Raw genomic sequence first — 13,857 nt, forward strand, 5'->3', positions numbered from 1 at the left:
TTTTTTTCCTTGTCCCTTTGTTCTATCCAACTGTCCCTGAAGGCCCCAATGATTTCAACATACGTCCTGGAGGTTATAGGGATCTCCCTAAAACCCTATTCCAATCAGGTAATAAAACAAATACATTGTATCATCTTCTGAGCAGGTGAGCAAATTAATATTCTTTACTAGTACCCAGTGACAGGACTGCAACTATTTGTTCTGCGTTGTATTGTAGTACTTCCAAGCAGCTGTCAGGACTGCCAAGTTCTCTGAGGATTGGCATAATTGTTGAAAGCTCAGCTACTCCAAAAACAACTGCTAATGCAGAGCGCTTGTGTTGAGGGTTATAGTGCTATGCTTCACTCAATCGACAGGAAGATGCTTCTCTGGCAGAGGTGGAAGTGCTCTTTCTAGATCCAATGCCCACACCTGAAATGGCAGATTTGGTCCCCTGGAACATGGAGAACTCTCAGCTTCTTCCGATCTTCTGTTGGACCCTGTCAGGGTAAAGTTTACTATCCGATATCAGGCTATGCCGCAAGGAAACCGCCTGCTGCCCATCCAAGCAGTGTATTGATCACGCTTGGAGTTGAGTGGATGCACAGACATCAATGGGAGGGCTACATCAAGCATTTGAAGAGGAGCTTGAGGACTTCCTGGAAGATCCCTGTGATGTGTAGAGATGCTTTCTAAGCCTGACCACTTTGATTTTTAGCAGAGCCCAGCAGTACAGAAGACTAGGAGCACCATGACCCTCTTTTCTTGTTGTCGAGGAGGGCTTTAGTGTAATCTGTGTGAACCATCACCACATTGCATCTCAGCACTGGTAGGAGATCCTTAAACTCCAAGAAGATTGCCTTCAACGTTAACACTTTTGTGAGCAGGATTGCATCAGAACTGTCCCACAAAGCACAAATGAAAATTTACCTGCATGATAATTGATGATTACCACAGACTTGGGACAGGACAAGCACAAGCAGGCACTCACCAAGAAACTGGGGAAATGTACCCATTCCAAGGTCTGATAGACTTGATACTCTGGGATGGGTTGACAACTCTTCTTGCAGTGGTTCCCAGAGCTCTTCTAGATTGAGTTGCAAGGAGCAGCTGTGTGGGCTGGCATCGAGGCACCTGGAACCCCAGAGTTTTGTTTGTCACTAAATTATATACTGCATGGCTGATGTATAATGCCCTCTCTGAAGTGATAAAGGCTTTTGCCAAACTGGAGCCCAAAATCATTCCTGCCACTAAATCATGGAAGAAACCACCAAGAATGGGGGATAGTTCACTGGGAACCCAAGGTTATATATGGTCTCAGTTGTTGTAGTTAAGGCAAACTCTTCTCCCTCCTTGGACATCACTTGAATAGGACAATCATCTTAGTACAGAGAACAGCGAACCTTCTGTAGGCACAGAAAGTCCAAAACCATAGCCACAATCTTTGAAAAGAAGTAATGTGACGTCATGAAACCTTATAGATGTGTCTTGTACTCCTCGTATTATTTTCCCGTAAACTGCAGGTACTTCCTGTTCTTCAATATCTGAGATGGGCTGGAGACTTACCTTCTGGTCCTTAGAAAGAAGTAGTGCGAGTGGGCGCTGAACATGGTCAGTTGCTGGTAAAAGGAGGAACCTCTTTCTCCTGCAGTCATTCTTGGGTTGTTGATTGGCACAGAAGGAATCTGAATAGTGGTGACAGTGGAGGCAATAGAGCATAGCCATTCATCATCACAGAGAGGCCACATCGTTGATGATCTGGGCATAGTGGTTGTAGCCGAGGGAAAGCCTTTCCTCCACCGGTATGGGGATGGCTCCCTGAAATGGTGTAGAGAATAGAAGCACAACCACAGGAAAGTCTCTTGGATGTCTTGTTGGGTTGTCTTTCTTATCTGATCCAGGCCAGGTAGATTTCTTTTGTGAGCCCAGGGTCTGCAGTTATACTAACTGACCATCTGAACTGGGGAGACTGGACTCTCCCAAATGTTCCTAGAATGGCGCTCTGTTACGGACAACACACCTGTCAGAGACAACTGGTATACTGTGATGGTTCCCCCTCCCCCCTTTTACCTGAGTCAGCACATAAACAAGAAATCTAGACTAGGGTTCTTAGAGGCTTTTAGTGGAAACCAATGTAGTACAGAGCAAATGCAAAATGATTACAGCTAATATCACAGCTACTGGAGCAACGCAGAAAATGGAAAACACACAAATAAAATAGATTAAATGGTATTCTTAGGAATTACATTTCCTACTGAATGTTTGCTGATTAGAATTAGCACTTACAATTTTGCCAACAAGGGGCTGAGTACATTATCGCATAGCTGGTAGGAAAAGGCTCTGATTGCAAGGCCAGGCCCTGTCAGTGAGAGCCCAGCTGGTTACCAGTCGGTATTCTTGGTTAACCAAACTCCCTGGAATTTTTGCAGTCCTAATAAAGTGTTACACATGAATATATGTAAATATGCGTTAAAACAACTCTAGGCCATATCGTAACAATGTACTATATATAAATACATGAACGAAAAGCACACTCACATAATATGAAAAATAGGAATAACAAATTGTAAGATAAGTGGTATGATAACAGAATATCCAGGCCTAATTATCATCTGACAAAAACGTTTTTCTTTTAATGTCATTTATAAAAATATTGCCCAATTGGAGTTTATGATACAAAAAATCTACATCCCAAGGAGCAATACTTTTGTGAATGATATATAGACCATTATATTTGTGTCAGAAGATATTTTGTTATTAATATTCAGACATAGAACCTAGAAAATGATTTGCATTGTGTGACCGAACAAAAGCAAGGAAATAATTTGGACCCGAAGCCAAAGGTGAGCACATGATGGGCAGCAGTACAAATAATATTGTCGGGAGGATCCCGGGGAGCAAGACTCCTGGACTCTCACTGATTCCAATATCCTGCTGATACAGGTACAGGACGAGGACAGTCCCTTTAAATTTCACTGGAAGCGGCAGGAGTAAATCGGAGGCGTGACGTCGGCCTCATGGACACTATCGGAAGTGCACGCCACAAAGAAACAGGAAGTGGCCAGGACAAGAGGCGGGCATGCAATGGAGCCGGCAGAAGTGCCAGGAGAAGAGGAGACGCCGAGGAAGAAACCTGCTGAGGACGACCTGCCTGCCGGTGAACCCGAGCCTCGCCGTTGGTCCTGGAATACGGAGAGACGACCGGAGGATACCGGCACCATGCTACGCCCCGCCATATTCCAGGCGGAGGGTGGCTGGAGCACATACGTCATCGTATCCTGGGGCTCACTAAAGCACGGGGAGGGAACGGTTAGTTTCGTGGGAGGACACCGCTTCTCTCTTCTGGTTTCCACGCTTTCAGTATGACAGTGATTTTCCCCCTCACGTTCCCCCTCCCTCTACTCAGGTTATTGGATGATGACCACTGACCTGTGGTTGGCCTGCTGACCGTTGGCCTTTCTACCTGGCACCCCTGCTCACTGGTGAAGCCCAGGCGGCTTACCAAATAGCCATTCGGGACGATACCCCCATTTATGGGCATGTGAAATAGTTTATACTCAACTGATTGGGGATCGATGATGAAGCTCACCACTTACGTTTCAGGCAAGAAAGGGGCGCGACGGGAGATACACCAAAGACTCTTTTTATAAAGTCAAGGATGCCGCGTACCGGTGGCTTAAGCCTCTGGACTCAACTCTGGAGGAGATTATGGAGAAAATATATCTCAAGCAATATTTAGAAGCACTACCCTATGGGATACAGAGGTGGCTGCGCCAGCATGCTGGTCTGACTCTTGAGCATGTGGTGGAAATGGCACATCCTACGCCAGGGCACAGAACAGAGGTCCTGTGAAAGAGCCTGAGAAAAGACCTCTACAGGGCGGAAGAAACGAAAGGAAACCAACCAGAATCTCCTGTAAGCCCCCAAAACCACGCTCAGGGCGATCAGAAGCCTTCCCTTCCACTGGTCCCCAATGTTTTGAATGTGGGGAGTGGGGCCTTATTGCTAAGTTCTGCAGGAAGAGGAAAGAAAAAGCAGAAGATGAACCCATGGACGTCAGTTATTTACCCCAGTCCATAATGTACGCGCAGGAGACCGGACCAGTGTACTACGTGAGTTTGTGTTTGAATAATCACCCCATAACCGCCCTATTGGACTCCGTTTGTAGACACTCAGTTATACGGTATGAGCTTGTTTTCCCCTCCTCTTTCTTACCTGAGAAGTGTGTCATCATTTGATGTGTACACGGCGACATTAGGAATTACCCTCTAGCCAGAATAAGACTTCATACCGAGCAGGGTCTAGAAATCACAGCTGACGTGGGGGCCCTACCATACCTCCCTAAGCCTCTTATTATAGGCATAGACAACCCATGGTTTCCTGGTTTGATGTATGAGAATCTAAGGAACAGTTCAGTCACACAAAACCCACAGAACAGCCTCTTGGCCTCTGAATCGTGGACCATAGACACTCACTTTAGAACTGCCCAGCTCAACGACAGCAGTCTCAGCAACGCATGGCAAAGCGTCAAAGACGCCCTTTTGTCTCCAAAAAGAGTATATCCTTGCTTTGTTGAGAAGAAAGGCCTTCTGTACCGGGTGGGCAAGGAAGGTGAAGGGGTACACACTCAGGTGCGAAAGTACTGTCAGGAGTGCATGATTTGTCAAAAGAAGAACCCATATATCCCTCCAAAGGCCCCATTGAACCCTCTCCCTATTATAGGCAAACCCTTTGACCGAGTAGGGATGGACCTTATAGGACCCCTGCCCAAATCCACCAGGTGTTATCAATACGTCCTCATGATTGTTGACTACTCAACCGAGACATAATCACAGATCAGGGAACCCCCTTCGTTTCAAGACTAATGAAACAAGTTTGTAAGCAACTGAATATCAGACACATAAAAACATCTGTGTATCATCCCCAGACCGATGGTGATTTTCCCCCTCACGTTCGCCTCCCTCTACTCAGGTTATTGGATGATGACCACTGACCTGTGGTTTGTTTGTTTTGTTCTTTTTCCCTAAACGTCCTGGACTTCTTTGGAGCACCCCCTGGGAATCCCGCCCCTCCCGACTTTTCATGGAACCGGTGCAGTACGAAGGGACCTCCTTTTAACCGGACTGTATATATTTCATTTGGTGACCTTTAGACTGAGAATAACCATCCTTAACCTGAACATAACGTGTATGAGGATTTTCTCGAGGTGCATAACCCCCCTTCTCTCCCCTGTGCTCTGAAAAATATATAAAGACACACCATCCTTGGCCCCATTTAAGACTAGTGGAGATGACCTGTTCATTTCTCTAAGACATTTTCTTTTCCTGCCCTTGTCCCGAGGAAGGCTAGACTTCCTCTGACACGAGTGCCTTCAACTTTAACATGTTGATTTTCAGAGACAAATTTAACTAGTTCCACAAGGGACTGATGGAGAGCTCTCTGCAAGATGGCACTCAGTAATTTAGCTGTCTCTTTGCCGTGACCATGCCCCTCCTGGAATTCATGAGGACCTCAGTATTTGAATAAACTGCTCCTATTGGAGTTCATGGTCTCAGTAGATGTGCCCCTGAGGTTCCTGGACCTTTCTTGGCCAGGCTGAGCATGAACCTTTTATTTTTCCTACAGACTGGGAGCAAGGATGCACAGTGGTCGAATTTGTGCCAGAGCTAGAGACCAGGAGCGGCTTCTCTGCTAAGGCAGAGAAGTGTAGCCCCACTGAGTGTAAAAGGAACATTAAAATGCTAGTAACGCAACATTAATAATGTTACTTATTGTCATTTTATTTTTCTCTATGGAGCCTGAACCAGGTTAGGGTAGGGTGGGGCTGTGTCACAGGGAGAGGAAGGAGAAGTGGTATATTGTGCACTTAAGTGCACATGACACTTTGACCAGCCGTCTTGGGCCGGCCAAGCCGTCATACACACTTAGCATGTTCTCCACCTGGCTGAATTGCTCAGCCGGGTGGAGAACATGCGCAGGCTCCCACTCCAAGCCTGAGCACCGAACCATGCCACTCAGACCAATCACGACGCTGCTGTCATGCTGGTGACAGTTATGAGCTACAAACAGTTCTGTCGGGTGAACGAAATCTCCTCAAGGGGAATTGTAAAATAATGTTTTTCATTAAACATTAAATACTAAAAGGGCCTATAAATGCTCCCTCAAGTATGTGTGAAACGAGTACTCAAAAAACACAAATCTTTAAAGAAAAATGATTTACAAAAACCACTGACACAACACAACCATTAACTTGTTTTAAATATATTATTTTTCATAAATCAAAACATGTACATCTATCTCTTTTCATATTTCTCTTTTCAACGGCTGTCCAGAGAACATAAAGAACAATACATCACATTAACATATACATAGTGAAAATCACAAATCTCCCGGTATTCACATACACAAACATGAAACCTTGGAACCACAAATAATCAAAATGTCCCAAAAATGTTTTGTTCAGCGTATTCTTATTTCTTCTTTACATATTCCAAGAATAGCTGACAAAGGACATTGCGTAATGTCTACGACATTTCAACCCTGTGATCAAGTGTTATTCGCTATACATCATGGCGGGTCTTCCTCAGCACTAAAATAGACCAAAAGGGCAGCCTGTAGGGAGATAAATGCCCTATATTAGTGTTGTGTGGTTGATGGCAGGTAATCATTGTTTAAAAAGATAACTGGAATTCAATACGGAGGGAACTATCTATGGTCACTCACATTAAATGTATTCAAAGAAAGACACATAAGGCGTGTCCAAACGGTATCCATTAGTTATGTAACATGACATCCCAAACCCCAGCTGGGGTTCACTCGATGTGGGGATGGGGTTATTATTACCCTCCTTCAATTGTAGTCCTCTTGGCCCAATCTATAATTTAAAGTTACACATGTTGTCGGTGAGGATATTTTTTCAAGACGGTGATTTAAAAAAAAAAAATACAATGTGCTCTCTTCTTGTTAGGGCCCTAATAAGTGTCTATATTTATTCTATATATTAAAGCATGTTAAACAGCTGCGTACATGCTTAGAAACAGCAGTTCCCTATAATTTACAGGACATACTTACTCAGTGAATCCTGCGAAAGAAATGAAAGGCCCCAGTGTTATTTGAAAGGGAAAAGTCCTCAGAGTAAATATGTTTTGCATGATGCACGTGCACAAGCCCTAATCAGTGCCTATATTTGTGCATTACTTGAAAACCTGCCGAACAGCTGTGTTCATGCTTAGAAACCAAAGTTCCTTAGTAATCGACCCCCGTCCACCACTACTTTTCAAAAGCATCTGCCACTGCTAGAGACTTTAGCTGTCCATGATTGCGTTGGCAGTGGGCTGCTTCAGGAAGAGAGGATCAGACATGCACATCTTCTGCCTGTTTGTCTCGAAAAAACGGGCCTCCTTGTCCATGTGGAAGGATGAAACATAGCTCTTGATAAAAGCTTCTATTATCACCACAGACTGGTACAACAGACCTGCAGCACCTTCCCAGATGGAGAGACTAACCTTACCCTTCATTGTAGCAATGGCTTAGGGTTTTCACACTCGAACAAGGCACTGGGTTTGACTCGCGACTCAGTGATACAGCAGAGTCTCTAGAGCAAGTCTAGACCCGACCATCCCCTGCTCCCAAACCGTTGCCTGGCCTGTGACTGGCGGATCCCACTAGAACAAGTTATAAGGTATCAGCGTTTAAATGGTCTTTTTAGGTCTCGTCTGAGCCAGCGCTTTAGCGCTGCTCTGGCGAGAGCTATAGAAAACGGGGATCTGGAAGTGCAAACGAGTGCTTTTCAGGCCCCCAACTACAGTGCATGTGTGCCGGGCGCGCGCACCATTTGGCAGCCTGCATGTACATTTCGCGGGCGCTTTGAACTTCTCAGTGAGCCGCGCGGCCACTGCGAACATCAAAGCGCCCGCGAAAGTGCACACCATTTGCCACCCCCTCCCTTATCCCACTTCCTGCTTGTTCCCCATGTGCTGATTTCCTCGTCATAAACCCACACTGTGTATTGCTTCCCCCCAATGCGCTCAATGCTTCACCGCCCCTCACTGTTCCTCCACACAGCACCGTGGCCTTCTGTTGCTCCCACCCCTCGGTTGCTCCTCATCCCCCCTCTTCCCATTTTATTTTCATTTCTTCTTTTTGAACGGGGGCTGCAGCCGTGTCTATGCAGAGCACATTACAGAAAACACAGGCTTCTGCGAGGACTTGTGCGGGGCTAAAAGCATAAATTTAGAGAAAATCTGACCATTAAATGGCACGTTTTACCGCTTTGGAACCGACGAAGATTTGCAGAATATTGGGGTCAGGTTTTAGGAGTGTGGTCGCGGATTTATTTGCAGGCAGAGCACGTTTGCTTATTCGGTATCGCAAAGGCAGTGTCAGAGCATCTTTTGCCTTGGCGTGGTGGAGTGGCAGAGCTTCCATTTGTGCAGCAGGTGCAGTGGCACCGAGGTCAATAGAACCCTGATTATTGCTTTCATTCACAGTTCAGACAGTTCCTGCCTTGTACTAGGGCCCATGACCATTGGCCTAGTGACTTTATTTCTGAAATTTTGAAACGGTATTTAGGCAGTCTGGCATTTTGTTGAGCGGTTTTACTTGAACTGAATGCTGGCAGTCGTGTGGGACATCTGACCATCCACCAGCGTAAAATGAGAAATACATACGTTTTTTCAACAATGTTACTCGGTTTGACAAGATCCTCGGTTTATCAGAAGTGAAAGCACATGCCATGTTGTTTCTGATGGCCTCCCAGTAAATGACACCCCACTACAATTGACACCCCCTCCCCCGACCCCCTGCGAGGTGTCATTTATGCCTTTTGAGATCCCCCTTTATTTAGCATTCAACACTGCAGGAACCTAAGAAAGAAAACGAGATAGAACTGGCGCGCGCCACCAGTAAACCTGGAGCGGAGCGCCCTTGACTGGCTAAAATCAAGCTTTTACAATGCAACGGTCTCGGCATTGTTAAAGTTAGACCTATTGGCATTGCTCGTGACATTATTTTTGTTTATGTTTTTAAAACATTTAAAGAAACGGCATTGTTATTTACAATGTCAATAGCTTAATCACTCTCAAAAGCGAGATTTATTATGCGAGCATTATTTGGGAAGTTTGGCAAATCCATAATTATGAGGAAAACGCTGCAGCATCGCAAAATGCCAGTGGCCCAGACTAAAATGCATGATTAGTATGTGGATTCCATGCCCATTCCATCTTTGTCCTCTCTGCTGAAACTGCTGTCTGAAGTGTCAAATTTTATTAATACTAAACAAAAATCGCACTACCGTGCCAGGGCCAGACTTGGCGTTGATAATGATTGTTTGAAAAGGGAACTTTGAAAGGATACGAACTTGACCAATTCTGGTTTCAAAATATAAGAGAACACTGTAGAGGCATGCGTCTACCGACTGTTATATATAATTTGGGATATATTTCTTAATCTGTCGAGTTCAGCCACTGCATGATTATATTGTTGTCTCTTTTTGAAACTCAGGAGCAGTAACATTGTCGTGGTGTCACTAGGGCTTCAAGTGGATGCTTTTTCAATATTATATACAAGCCACAGTTACTGCTAATTTATCTTATGCAACTAACAACGATTGACAAAGCCAATAGTCCTAACTTGTTGTAGGTATCATGTTACTTGTTGTATCATTATGCCTGGATGCAATGACAAAAGAGACAGCAAAATACAAGTCGTATAGACCCCGCGCAACACCGCCCCCCACCCCCACCCATTTGTTTGTATCCCACTTAAAGCCCTGGGTAGGATACTCAACAACACGGCCGAACTGGAACCCCAAAGTAGGCCTGGCAATTATGTCGGACCAGCTGGAGGGTCATGGGGGAGGTTAACTGTGAAGCACTTTTGCTACAGGAAACGCCCGATGCCCGGGCAAGCCAGCCCGGCCCTGCTCAACAACCCCGTTCTCTCCCGCATTTACCTGTGATCAGGCGCGCAACACCCATTGAACTCAAAGGGCTTCAGCCCCCCCCCCCCCCCCGTCGTGTGTGGCAGCCCGGGATGAGACCGCTTCCCGGGCAGACACAAAGCCGCGCCTGAGCAGTTCACAGGTCTTTAAAAAGACCATTTGCATGTTAATGAGGCCTCGCTGTTGCTTCACCCCTTCTAAGAACCCCCGCAGCTCCACTCTGCCTAGATTCAGCCCCCCCACCCCCGAAATCAGCGCCACTCTGCCTACTGTTTAAAGATTCAGCCCCCCCCCCGAAATTTTCGCTTATCCCCCCACCCCCCGAACATTAACTAGCAAGTGATTTCGCTGGTCGCTTTTTCACAAGCTCTGAACTTTGGCAGTGATGTTTCCCCTTGATAGAGAAGTTTCAGTTTCTGTATTTGGATTCCATGCCCATTCCTTTTTTGTCCTCTCTGCTGAAACTGCTGTCTGAAGTGTCACATTTTATTAATACTAAACAAAAATCGCACTACCGTGCCAGGGCCAGACTTGGCGTTGATAATGATTGTTTGAAAAGGGAACTTTGAAAGGATACGAACTTGCGAGTGCTTGCGGCCTGAAACAACAAGCGAAGTACCAGCAGCAACCCCAGAGGACCGAAGTTGCTGCGGGACCTGGAGAGCAAATTACCCGAGTCACCTCGAGGTGCAGGCATTCAACGCTGACTCTACAGCCACGAATGGCCGAATGTAAAGCTATCAGCTGGGCCTGCCGATTCCGGACCCCGACTGCGGAGCTTGTCGGATCCGCACTGAAGTGCACTAGGGGACAGTGCGGGGACGTGCTGGTCCCGGGTCATGTAATAACCCGGACGGATTGGCCATTGCACTCGGAGGCTGTGGTGGAAGTACGCGGTTCGTCGCAAAATGGCAAACAAGCCATGGCTGTGATTGTCGACATAGGACGGCTTGACACGGCCGTAATCTTTGGTTATTTGCCCATGTGGGATCTCCGCAGGAGCACAAAGCGTGATAGTGTAAAACAAGCCCAGGGCACCGGAAGACACCACCGCAGCATCGCAAAATGCCAGTGGCCCAGACTAATATGCATGATTACTATTTGGATTCCATGCCCATTCCATCTTTGTCCTCTCTGCTGAAACTGCTGTCTGAAGTGTCAAATGTTATTAATACTAAACAAAAATCGCACTACCGTGCCAGGGCCAGACTTGGCGTTGATAATGATTGTTTGAAAAGGGAACTTTGAAAGGATACGAACTTGACCAATTCTGGTTTCAAAATATAAGAGAACACTGTAGAGGCATGCGTCTACCGACTGTTATATATAATTTGGGATATATTTCTTAATCTGTCGAGTTGGAGTGGTGAATGTTCCATGCCACATTTTGCCATCAAAATTCATTTCGACGCAAAACTAGAACCGGAAATGAGGCAAGACGCCGAGTTGTAGCACCACAACATAAAAGGAAGTTAAGGAGGTCGAAGTACTGTTTGCCAGAGCGGAGACCATAGTCCAAGCACGGTTCATTGTGGCAGAGAAACCAGAGTTCTATAAAATAAATGTTCGTGAGGGAGGGGGTGGTTTTCGTAAAACGTGCCTGGCGCTCGATAAAACAGCTTGAATTGTGTAACGATGACCCGCGAGCCGAGAGAGCGTGCACAAATGTTGATGTGAGAGACTGAAGACATTGAGAGTTAAAATCTGCAAGCGACAATTACTTTTATTTTCTTTGCTACATAAATGATCGAATTTAATGGTTGAGTGGCACACACAAATCTGACGTTTAAAATTGCTGATGAAGTAGAAAGCCTCCCAGCGACCCGTCCAGCCCTGTCAGCGGCCGCATATCTTTCTGCCATGTCCTATATCTCCAGAGCTTGGCCTTATCCGGGTTAATTGTCCACTCTGCCCAGGTCCCACTCCGAAGCGGCCCTAGCAGTGCGCCTTTCTCCGAGGCAGAGCAGAAATGCCTCGGAGAATGGCTGGACAGCATTCAAGAGGCCAGCCAATGGAGAACAGGGGAGAAGAGGGGCGGGTTCAAGCCCCTCTTCTCCAAGTCATTAAATCTCCGACTTCCGGTTCTGCCTTTCGGCAGACCGGACGTCCTCGACCTAATAAGAAACGGCATCAAAGCAGACACCGTGAGTATATGAGCTTGGCAGGCGCTACTGGGCACAAGGGTCCTTAGGGGCTCACTGCACCCCGGTATTGGCTGTCTTTTAGTTCCAATCCAGTCCTCGGGTCTCTAGTACTATTCCGGCATCACTGCAAGTGTGTCAAGCAACAGCGTGGGGGTAGCACCCCGAGTCATTCTTAACGTGCATCATTTACAGTGGTGCCTGCGATAGAAGCTTCCTGAATTATAAAGTGAAAACGTTTCAAGTCCCATGCATGCGAAAGTTAATGCGATATTGCACTGGCTACCGATGCATACACAAATTCATGCTTTTTTTCTTTTCATAAAGGGGCATAATACCTGTGTTATTGTCATCATTATACATGCCGGGTGCAGTGGCATCTTAACGTTTTTCTAGGTTTGGCGTGTCAGATTGCCAATGTGCTTAAAGGCAGCTGTTTATTCCGATAAGCGCCCAGTCACACTGGTTCTATTCACCTTGGTAACTATTGCCTGATGCACACGGAAATGCAGAAAACCGCGGAACAGGTACATTGATGCTGCGTTCAATGATCACTTTTGATGTGCCACGTTCAACTCACGAGGTACGGCCAGAGTATGGAATGAGCAAGACGCTCTCCGTTTTTGAGGCCATTACATCCACTACTGGTTTTAAGACCGATACCTTTTCGAAGGCTGAAAACGGCAGGTTCTGTATAGAAGTACAGAGGTGTGCATCTGGAATATGATTTTTGTTAAGGTGTGCAATAGGCGTTTTGTTCAAAATTATTTTTTTTACTTTCAGAAAGAACAAGCATTTGCAATGCAATAGGTCTCGCATTACGTGAGTTTGAGCTATTGACATTGCAAATAACAATGCCTTTTATTTTCGTTTTCGTTTCTAAAACAAATAAAAGGCATTGTCATTTACAATGCCAATAGCTTAAACTCGCGTAAATGCGAGACCTATTGCATTGCAAATGCTTGTTTGACCTGGTACTTTCACCTCCGCAGGGTTATATGCACCTCTTGTACAGGGCCAGTGAACGTGACCTCCACAAGGTAGGGGCATGGTGCCTGAATGAATGCCTCTCTACCTTGCTGGCAGGAAGGGTGCTCAGTCAGGGTCCTCAGTGCCACGCCTGGTGCTCAGGACTCTATACCCACAACTTAACTTTAAATGCTGGTTATAAAATTCACAGTCTCTTTAGGCACCTGGTGCATCTTAATGCTGGATGCTAGGGGTTTCTGGAGGGACTTCACACCATATCTGTCATATCTGTCACTCAAGCATTTTGAGGGCGTCCCCCTCTTTTATATTCAATCGCCTGACAAAGAGCCTCCGGAGACTTTAATGGAGTCACCCTTTTTTCAAACCTATTTCTCCTTAGAAAAGGGTGTTCATTCTCTGTTCACCTTAATGAGATCACTCGATTAAATGGCAGTCTTTACAAGCATTTTTGAGTCATGAGGTTGACAGGTATGTCACACGATGGTAGCGTAAAGAGCACAGGTGTTTACTGGATTGCTAACGCATGAGAATCAGAGGTTATGCAGATCAGCGGCTACATCCATTGGGGAGACACGCAATGACTGAAGACTCTGGGGGTGATTTACAAAGCTTTTGCACCGTTTTTGTGTCACAAAAGTGACGCAAAATCTTTTTCTTTTCTTATTTACTTTCCAGAGCAAAACTTTTTTAGCGCTGGAAAAAACGTAAAAGTAATGCGAAGCAGTGTTATGCGCTGCTTCGTGTTACTTGGCGCCATGGGGGCATGCCAGTGGCAGTGGATGAGCGCTCCCATGCAACCACCCAAGA

At 45.9% G+C, this 13,857-nt stretch overlaps 1 protein-coding gene across 2 annotated transcripts in view; it reads left to right on the plus strand.

Annotated features, from left to right (window-relative positions):
- ANKMY1 (ankyrin repeat and MYND domain containing 1) overlaps positions 1–13,857 on the plus strand; it is a 588,784-nt gene that overhangs the window by 49,595 nt on the left and 525,332 nt on the right. The gene's annotated exons all lie outside the window — the stretch shown is intronic.

Source organism: Triturus cristatus, chromosome 11 (genome assembly GCF_964204655.1).
Source record: "Triturus cristatus chromosome 11, aTriCri1.1, whole genome shotgun sequence".
In the NCBI taxonomy this organism is placed as follows: Eukaryota; Metazoa; Chordata; class Amphibia; order Caudata; family Salamandridae; genus Triturus; species Triturus cristatus.